Raw genomic sequence first — 10507 nt, forward strand, 5'->3', positions numbered from 1 at the left:
AATGAACTTTATCTGAAGTGCTAAGAAGAAACAACTGAGAAATGCAGATTTTATAAGAGCGCACCCTAGGTATTTGCATAGTCCTATAAATACATCCGTACCTATAATTTTGTGGGCGTAGGTCAGCTTTGTGCCGGTCCGCACTGAACAGGATATGGAGCAGTTCTGTTTCAGGATGTGACTGCATTTAAAGATGTAAGGAAAAGAAAATCATCTTTGAGAGCAACCTCCCTGAACTTGCACAAGGAGACTGGTGAACCAGTTTGTTTTTAATCTAAAAACTGGGCAAGAAGGCTTTGTGGTCTAAACAACCTTTTTGAGGCTGAAATAATGAATGAATCAGAAGCAGGTCAGTTGATGTCCCAGAATATATCCGGTGCTGTGAGAACGTCTAGAATCATTACATTACTTTACAAATAAATGTGTAGCTAATTACTGCAATTTACCATATTTTAATACACGGTCAGTCTTTTCCTTTCCAAGACTACCCAGCTGCTGCTCACTTAACCACTTGTGTTTTCCTTTCATCATTCCCTAGCAAGAAGCACAGAGCAGAGAGGTCCGGGCTGTGCTGAGGCAAGCTGCAGGGGCTGGCAGGCTGCAGAGGGCGAGGGAGCAACATGCAGTCCCTCTGAGCCCTAGCAAACTCTCCATCACACATTTTTCTATTGGGAAAAGCTATGCTGAATGCAAAAGACACAGATCTCTGTGAAACATATTTGACTTTCAGAGGAAAGAAGAGCTTTCGGATGAGGAGGTGAGTGGAGAGAAATCTTGGTTACAGGTACCTTCCCTCCTGAAGGCAGTCAATTCTACCTTCATGATGTCTACTCCAGTTTTAGTTGGTTTAGGCTTGCAGCAGGACAGACTTTTTAAAAATTTCCTCCTTACTAGACTGCTGGATTTGGCATTTATTCAAAGGGCAAGGGCCCACCCAATCAGTCTGCTGGAACCTTCCCCAACGAAAACACCTCTCTGCTGCAAGCCTGTAATCACTTGCAACTGAGTAGACGGCCAAGGAAGAAGGGGGAGAAAGGAATTCCTCCAGACTTTCAATTTTGCAGCTTTTCATTAAATTTCACCTGTGTGTGCTCAGTTTCTTCAAGCACTTTTTTGCTTCATAAACTGGGGGGGGGAGGGGGGGTGGAGAGGGGGATATGGCTTAGAGTCTGTGGATGTAGTTAGCCACAATAACGACATATAGTCATTAAAAAAAATAATTCTTTTATTAACAGAAAAATCATTATTCTCTCTGGTCCTCATCACAGGCAGAAATGTGTGGGTGAGAAAATAATCCTCAAGTAGGAGCTGCGCTTCTGCCACATTCTTCCAGGGCAGAAAGGGGCTGAGGAGAAGGCATCAGCTGGGCTCTGCCAAGAAAAAAAGGAAAAAAATAATAATAAAAAAAATCAGAGCTATTTTCCCAGCTACCCATACAAATGTCTCTCCCCTGCTTCTAGGCTATCTTGTCCCCAGGGGATGGGACAGCAGAGCCCGTAGTCAAGCTGCTGCTGCTAAAACTTTGCCCAGAGAGCAGTTCTGCTTCATGCAGCTTTTCCTGTATTTCTTTCACTGTCCTTAGAATGGGGTGAGGAAAAATTATCCAGCTTGGTAACTGTTTGGTCAGGCTCCTCCCTCTGTCCATCCTCCTCTTTTATTTTTTCTTGTGTGCACAGCCCACTGACGACGTGGACACTGTGTGGATGAGCGCCAAGGCGAGGGGCACAGAAGAGTGGAATTCTGTGTCAGAGCTTCTCTCCCTTCTCACAAAGCTATCTCGGCTCTAACAGTTCTTCACCCAGCTCAGCATTTACCAGGGGAAGAGAGATAATTTAAGGAATAAGGCCTCAAATGAACATTTTTCACACTGGAGCTGAGCTGCAGGAATTTTCCACATCTTCAGCCTCAAATAATTTCAGCTTGACTATGTGGCAGGAGCATTTTCCGAGCACCCTTTCGTATCTCTGCCTTAACCCCTAATCCCTTAGACAGTATATTTTGGAAACTCAGTGCTGATAAGCCTTGTTGATTAATAGATATATAGATTGAATTAGTTCAATTTACCCAGGGTGAGAGAGACCTTGGGAATCAGCCTGTCCCTTAATCATAAACACGCTTACACCATTGTAAAAAAATTATACAGAGGCTGTGTTGTGCTAAAAACATTTTCAATTGTTACTGTCTGTTCTCTTGTCTTAGGATCATCACCAAACAATTCATGTGCTGCACGCTGAAGTGAGCGACGCAAGTAACGTGCATAGGAAGCCCAGAGTGCTTGGAAATTGGAAGAGCAGAGTGCGAGTGGAAGTGCATTGTGGATTACTGTGGGGCACGAATCTGTGACCAGAAGATCATGCCAAGAGTTTGCTGGTGTAGCGTGGAAGCATAACGGAGCCCTCCAGACTGCAGAGGATTTGTCAGAAGGGGGGTTATTGCCTTCAGGATGTTTGGTGAATATTTAAGGGATTTAAGAAGGTGCCAAGACGGAAGAACAGTGTAATGGCTTGGCAAGGATCGCGGGGAGAATTGATAACGTGCTATCGGATGCAGGGGCCTTTTAGCACAACTCTGGGAGTATGATCAGGCTGTGGAAAAAAAAAAGATTAGTGAATAACAGCAGATTTTTCTCAGAAGTTATGAGAAAGGGCAAAATCAGGTAGAAGGGAGGAAAGATGTTTCAAAACGAAATTATCTTGGTCTCTGTAGGATATCCTTGCAACAATGAAAATCAGCCCTCTGGCTATGACTAAAGCAGTTACTTTTTTTTTTTTTTCTTCTCTTTTCTTGCTGGGAAGATAGATCCAGCAGGATATCTTTGTTAGGGACCCCCTTTGGTCTACCATAAACAGAAATGTATTTTCTATAAGTAGAAATGGTGTATTATTAGATAATTATTTGACCAAATGCTTTGAAACAGGAACAAAATTAGCAAAATGCCATTCCCTGTACCAGGGTTCATGAAGGGACCCTGGGAACTTTGAGATCTGTTGAACTAGGTCCAGTCCCTAAGCCACAGAATAGGGATTCTCCAAAATCTGAGAAAACAATGGGATCCTTGAGACCCATTTCTGAAGGGGTTCTGCAACCTCCCAGCTCCTGGGATTCATAATGTCCCAACTGCTGCCGTAAAGCCCCTTAGCAGGTGTTGTAGTGGACTGACAATATTGTCTCAGGCCCCATAATTTTCTTAAAAGATTCCTGCCACGGTTGGTGGAATTATGCAATCTGCGTGCTCTGAAATCCTCCGGCAGCTGTTCCTCCATCCTTATCCTGCATCTCTTCTCTTTGCAGCTGGGGTAAACTACCTGAGGGAGCACTCACATTCAAAGTGGCTGATCCCTCCTCCACTGGGGAAGGGGGATCCATCTCTACCAGATGGATCCAGTCCTTGAAGAGGCCCTCACTCACCTTAGGCTCCTATGAAGAAAGGGGAGAGAGGGCTGCATGAAATTCCCTGATTAATGCAGACTATAACTAAATAAACATTTGGGGAAAGCAAGAAAGTGAGAGAGCACATAATAGAGATAACAGAACCCAAACTGAGAAGAGTAGGCGGTGGAAAGGAAGGGAAGAGAAAATGCTGGAAAAATGCAGAGGCCAGTACTGGGGGAGATCAGCTACATTACAGAGTTGCTCCTGGGAAGTCAGCCAGAGTATCTCTGTAGGAGTCTTCATCTCTCTCTGACTGTAAAACAGTGCTAAGGCCTCGCACAGCATCCAGTTAATGAGCTTAACCAGTGGTAACAGGATTCAGATAGCATCAGATATCATCAAATCTCTTCCCCTAGACTATGCCAGAAGGGAAGTCACTGGCTGGAGATTCAGAGAGCTCCATCAATTTCCCTGTAAAGCCTGATGGCTTTTGTTAACCCGAAACTATCCACAGCATTTTGTACTTTTGTTTGTGCTTCAAGAGTACTCAAACAACTACTTGCTAAAATATCCTTGCTTCCAGTGTTTACATTTATTTTATATATATATATATATATATTTATATTTTTTTTTTTACCTGGAGAACTTCCTACAGCATGTGAATGAGCAAATTAATTGAAGAACCCACACGGGGGTACCACTGAAATGATCCAGTGTCTGCAGGCATTTGTGTTGCACACTGCAAATACAGCCTGAAGATGTGTGCTTTATTACTGGCATGAGCTTTGAGGCAAGTCAGGGTGCAAAAACAGTCTGTCAAGTTTAGGTTGTAACAAAGTGCACCAAAATATTCTATGCCTCACTTTTCTTCACCTATAAAACAGGGACACAGTCATAAAACATGTTGATATCTCTAGCATGCTGCAAACCATAAATATTGTTATTCAATTAAGTTTTGAGTTAAGACTTTGCTGCAAGTCAGAAAATAATATATATGTATTTTTCTAAGTATAGCAAAACTTTTGCTGATTTTCAACATGGACCCATCAGATGATTCTTGCAGTTACTTTCTGACTGATTTCTAATTTGGCCAAAATTCATGAATGGCAATACCACTCACTTATTTCAATAGCATATCATAAAGCAGTTCTTCCAGCAGGACCAGCAGAATGGCATAGTGCACCGGGTCCTGTGAGGTGCAGGACAGCACCCTGCAATCCCTGCAAGTATTACATCCACTAGGCCTTTCAGCATTCAACAGATTTTTGTTAAACACCCGTACATTTTCCAAATAAAGTAATGAGAGCTGACAGAAAGAAAATCTCATTTAGAACAGGGCATTGCAACAGAGGAATGCAGGTACGTATCTCCTGGGCCTGGTAGCTGTCATGGCCTGGGAGAGCACAGCTGGAAGCACCATCTAAGCTCAGGCTCTGAAGATTGTGGCATTTGATGGTACATGGTACCCTTCTCTTCAGGTCCCTCTGATCCCCTGCTTGCAGGTGACTGCTCCTGTTGCACGGCAGGCTGAAGGCTGCTGAGCATCTTCCTGTCAGGTGTGGTGCTGCCTCTGCACTCAGACTGTCCATCACAGGCTCTTCTCGCGGCAGGCACTCCCTGCGATGTTGCCCAGGCCTTCTGCTCTGAATCTCACACTGCACTCCACCTCTCCCTCTCTTCCTACGATCAAGTCCTCCAAACCTCTGAACGCTTTCCTTTCTTGAGGACCTCCTCTTGAACATCCTTTCCTGAGCCCCTGCCTGCCTTGAATGACTGAGTCAGTCTTTCTGATTTTGTTCCCTTCCTTTCACAGAGCCCGGCAATGAGGGTCCATCAGGCCCCTGAATCAGAAGAAACAACAGTGTCAGAACTTAATAACAACATACAGGTAAATCCGAGGTCATCTGATTAAATGGAAAGCCTTCACCCCAAGTTTGGCCACCCACATTTTGTATAAAGTTTATGGGCACATGTCTGTGTGTCCATGTATATGTAGATTGTGTGTGTTCATATGCATGCGAGAGACAAAGCTGAACATCTCTTGAGATTCCACACTCTCTATCATATGTGAATAAAACCTTTAAAAATAAGCCTACAGATGCTAGTTGTATTCTTAATGATAGTCTAGCAATTTCCCTGGCAGAGAAAAAATATCTACAGATACACATCAAAACATCTATTGATATTCTTACGCACCATTTGTGAGAAACTGTATCTGCATAATAGCATTTGTGCGTCCTAGATAGCTGCAAACAGCAGTGCACTTCAACAGAAAATGTCATTTCAGTGGATAAAGACTTGGTGTGAGTAAGTGAATATCTACAGACTATAGGAAATACTAATGTTTGAATCTGTCTGGCTCCCGTGTTCTTTCTGAAATGCCCTGCCCCACCTGATCTTCAGCTGTAGTTTATCATCCTGCCCCACACCTGAAATTCCTGTACTGAACCAGAGGCATGCAGTTTATAAACGTCCTCTCCACAACCTTCCCAGCCTCTTGCCAACAGGCAGTGGGGACAACCTACAGTGCAACCAAACCATCTCCGTGCAGGATGTGCAGGATGCTTTGGCTTCTAGCTGCTCTTTGGGTAATCGTGAGAGGTGTTTAATACCAGGGTGATCTGGACAAGGGTAAGGCAGACGTGAGAAAGCATCAGGGAGATGGAAAATTAACAGATCCAGAGGGTCAAGAATCACCCTTATCAGTGCATGATGATGGAGACGTGATTCAGCGAAGGGAGGTACGGAAAGACAGCTTATTAGCAAAAGAGGAGAGTGAGCTGATGGAACGTACAAGAAGTGAGCAAAGACAAGTCTGCTGCTGCAGAAGGGTTGAGGTAGTGTGAGAGAAAATAATAAGGGGAAAAGTGACATGGGACAGAGGGAGTAACAGGCCACAGTCTCAGGACTGCAACAAGAAATAATATCATATACAATCTGAGCAAAACTGCAGTCTAAAGATCTCCCAGATGTGGGTTATTCATTGTCACTGTGCGTTTTGTGAAGACAGATCATACAAGGGAGGCAGGACGCAGCCTATATTCTCCAGTTTTCCAGCATGCAGAGGCATAATTCAGACCAAAGTAATTTCTCCTTCCCACAGGACCTTCCTTTCTCCTGATGTTGTTTGTTAGGGAAACTCAGGCACCCATCCCATTGAAGGCACCCATCCCCTTTAGGTGAGGTGTGTGGCATAGGCATCCCAGCTGGGATCACTGTCCTGACTGCCAGTGAAGGATGCTGTGGAGAAACAGTGCAGCTCTTTCCAGGCAATGCTCTCCTCCGTCCCTGACACTTCCCAAACTTATCCACGTTGGCCACCACTAGCATCCAAGGAAATCCAAGATTTTGGAGCCAGCTCTCATGGCGGGTGCCCAGTCCTCCTCCCTTCCAGACAGAGGAAGACCAGCGTGTCCATGGAGTGGGGGAGCGGGCCCAGTGGCAGGCGGGGAGGCAGGACAGAAGGGGAGGGACAGGCTGCAGGAGGGGCTGACTGCACCATTCACCCAGCTCTGAGGTCTTGGTGCTCGCGGCTCATGGGAAGAAAAGTATTTCTCTTCACTCCCTGACTCCCCTCACTCGCACACAAGATAAGGGTGGACTTGTGTTCATAGCAAAATTTCTTTTACTGATAAGATCAGATGGATATGTGTATAATTTAGAGCTTCTTTTACAGCTTCTTTTACTTCCCAAGCAGCGAGGCAGCAGGCTTTTCCACTTCTTTCCAGGCTCCTCCTGCTTGACATTTTTCCTTTAATTTTCGTGGTGACCCATTTAGCTTTGACGGGACCCACTTTGGCGTATCCACAAAACTTCAGCAAGGGTTGAATTAGGATACCTAGTCCTCATTAACCATTTAAAGTCATTTAAAGTGTCTGCAAACTTACAAAGCATCAGATTTAGAGCATGGCTTTCAAAGCAAAAGGTATCTAATTATTATAAGGACTATCGCTTTAAAAAATAGCAATCTTTTCTAACTTCTCACATGGTGAAAAAGTGGTGATATCAGCAAAAAATATTCTAAATCTTGAGTGGACCTCCACAAATTAATCTGTCTTGAAAATATGTCCCAAAGACTATTTGCATAATAAATTAGGTTTAATTGATTGTTTCATAAATACCATACTTCTAATTCTTAAAGAAAGAAAAGATGAGAGGCAGCGACTTTCTTTAATAAATGTTAGGTTTGTGCAGCACAACCTCAAACATACTCAGGGTGGAAAAAAAAAAGCATACCATTATTTTCAAAACCTCTCTGCTTTATTTTTAACTCTCTTTTTCATCTAGTCTTTTTCAGTATAGCAACCTCTCTGTATTACAGGGTGTATCCAAATTCAGAGAAAAACTTCTGGCCAATTGTTTTTGAGGAACTTTCCAAAGGACTGCGCTGCTCTGTCTGGGAGACTGAGAGTGCCACGTCGCTCCCTCGTTTTAAAGGCTGAGAAAGCCATCATGGTTACTTTTGCAGTTCTTGATGTGGTTCTGGGTGGTAACTTCAGATCGCCAACATTGTTTTTTTCCCCCTGGCTGCAAGGACATACCATAATTGTACTTGGCCGCGTCAGCTACAGAAAGCTCTGAAGTGCAAAACTGGATCACAGGGACCATCTAGTGTCCTCAGCCTGCATGCTCCACAGCAGCAACGCCTTTCGTCAGACTGAGAAAAGTCAGACAATGCTCTCCAGCTTGCTGGGTTAAGTGCCTCTATTTCTGTTTCTTTTTTTATTTTTCCCCTTTGGGGTTTAAAAAACATCCCAGAGGAATAAATCAAATATTGCTGAACACTGTGGGTCAGCCGAACCAGTTTTCAACAATTATGACTGACAAAATGAGACAGGTATTTTTGAGTGGTCTTTTTCAATGTCCTGCTGTGAAGAAAATGAAAGATATGGTTTTCAGCATGTTCACAAAGATTTGCATATTCACTGCTTTTCACCTAATATTTTTTAAAGCAAAGCAGGAACAATGCAGAATGTGTCAAGAATAAAAGAATTAGAGTTCAAAAGGTCTGAAGTTTCCATTGCTGATGAATGTAATCTTCACGCCTCTCGGAGACCATCCGGCGGCGACCGTGCCCATGCTCCTCTCCACACCCGGGTGGGAGAGTGCTCAAGGAAGGGAAAATGAGGGTGGGAAACCGGAGCTGTGAGGCAGGGTTGAGGGAGTCAAGGCTTGCTTGCCACATAGCTCAACCCCACCCACACATCTGTAATGGGAACCCTTGGCCGGGGGACAGGCTTATGTTGCTACCCTTCCCCTCCACTTCAGGGCACCGCCTTTCTCCTCCTGCTCTCTTCTTTGAGGTCATAAATCTGGCCCTTCAAAGGGTCAGGCTTCTGCAGAGGGATGCAGGTTTGGGGAGAATAGGATTTCTAGGAATACAGTCAGCTTTTACGGTTTGATCCCAGGCAGAAGGGCAGTAGGCTCTCTTGCCGTGTTTGGACACTATTGATTATATCCACATTTTAAAATGTCAGTGGAACAAAAGGTTTTAGTATATTGTGCTAACTTGTCAGAATCCCAGAGCTATTTCATCTCACCTTGAAAGAAAAATAATAGAGGCAGAGGGCCTTAAGGAAATCTGGGGCTTGACTGTATCTTAGTTTGCAGATAAGAAATTCCTCAAAAGAACATCTAGAGGCAATAGAGGCAGGGAGGGAGGGAGAAGGAAAACACTCCTTTCAGATCATACTCCCTGCAAGTATGATTAATGGGAATTCTGCTGCACAGCATTTCATCTGGATGATTTTTTTTTCTCTGAAATAAGAAGCCTTAGCATGATCACAGCAGTTTATGAAATACTTTTGATTTCACCAAATGGTTCAGCCTGGTAAAAAAAAATAAATAAAAAAAATAAAGGAAGAAAGAGCTGGCTAAATATCTTAAAAAGTAGAAAGAAAATCATTCGGTAAATCCAAGTGAAACATATTTCAAACTTTACATCATAATTTCCCAATTTTAAAGGAATGTTAAAAATGATGAAAACCTTGATAAAACATTTTGTTTCATATCAATCTAAACATTTGTCCAAAATCATGAGGAATTGGATGCAGTACTTTTCATCTTACACATCTACACTTCCACACCAGATTGCAAGACCTGTTCATGTGTTGATTCGTTGCTAGAACGAATGCCTGGACATGTCCAACTGACCCACAGATGATGGGAAGGACTAAGACTGGAAGAAATCTCTGATTTACTCTGAAAGAGTCTCTGATCCATGGACCAGGACAGCAAGGTATAACTTTGATCCTGTAGAGGATGGAAAAACATTGCAAGGAACAGTTTTAAGCAATATTTATCTAAGGGTTAAAATCTGACAACAGTATTCAAAACCACTTCTTTTCTTAGCTTAGTAAAATTGAACTTTTCTGAACCTTCACCATGCCAGGACATGCTCCTGAACTGGAAAACTTACTCTGATTAATTGAGATCAAGAGACAGCTTTCATTCCAAGACAAAATGCTTGTTTTCCATAACCAGCTTTCTAACAGGATAGTATATTGTGGTAAACTTAAAAGTAGACATGATATGATATAGTCTTACTGCAGATACTGCCAATGTCTCCACCATATGTATTTAACAAGCCACAAATTATGTTCTTTAATTGCAGTACAAAAACGGGTGACACCTTGTTAGTGACATGCGGGCTGAGGGAAAAACTTGAGAGTTCTTTTAGTAAAAGGGTGGGAAAATTTGCATTTTTTTTAAGGTATGTTGTAAGAAAAAAAAATAAAAAAAGGAAAAGTAGGGAAAAATAAAAGCACTTTAGTAAAATATTTTGCTTTGGAATAAACACTGAATTTATTTAGAGAGTAATATTCAACACATCAGAATTATTTATCTGATGAAGTATTTTCAATGAAATTGCTTTCTTCTTAATACTACTTTATTTTCTGACATGCTTTCAAGTTTTGTTTTTGTTGACAATGATAGACCAAGTGCTGTTGGTCTTGCTCTGCCGTGCCTCAGCCATATTATATGAACAAATGTGAGTGCGTTCTGTTCGCTTAACATGACGCACATGCCCGTCCACTTCCAGCACTAGAATAGCTCTGGCTCCATGCTGTCCATCAGGTGAGAAGCAAACCAGTCCTTGATGCATCCAGGGTTAGCTAGAATGTGCTGACCAGCC

At 42.9% G+C, this 10507-nt stretch overlaps 1 long non-coding RNA gene across 2 annotated transcripts; it reads left to right on the forward strand.

The window, feature by feature from the left end:
• Positions 1–294: 294 nt before the first annotated feature.
• LOC310895706 lies at positions 295–9580 on the forward strand. 2 transcript variants are annotated; one of them, XR_014580879.1, is made up of 3 exons: positions 295–757; positions 2200–5260; positions 7694–9580. It is a non-coding gene; the product is annotated as an uncharacterized lncRNA (long non-coding RNA). The 2 variants fall into 2 exon arrangements; XR_014580880.1 differs by lacking the exon at positions 7694–9580 and having other exon boundaries at positions 306–757; positions 2200–2450; positions 5186–5444.
• The last annotated feature ends 927 nt before the right edge of the window (positions 9581–10507 follow it).

Source organism: Anser anser (assembly GCF_964211835.1).
Source record: "Anser anser genome assembly, chromosome: 2".
Lineage (NCBI taxonomy): Eukaryota > Metazoa > Chordata > Aves > Anseriformes > Anatidae > Anser > Anser anser.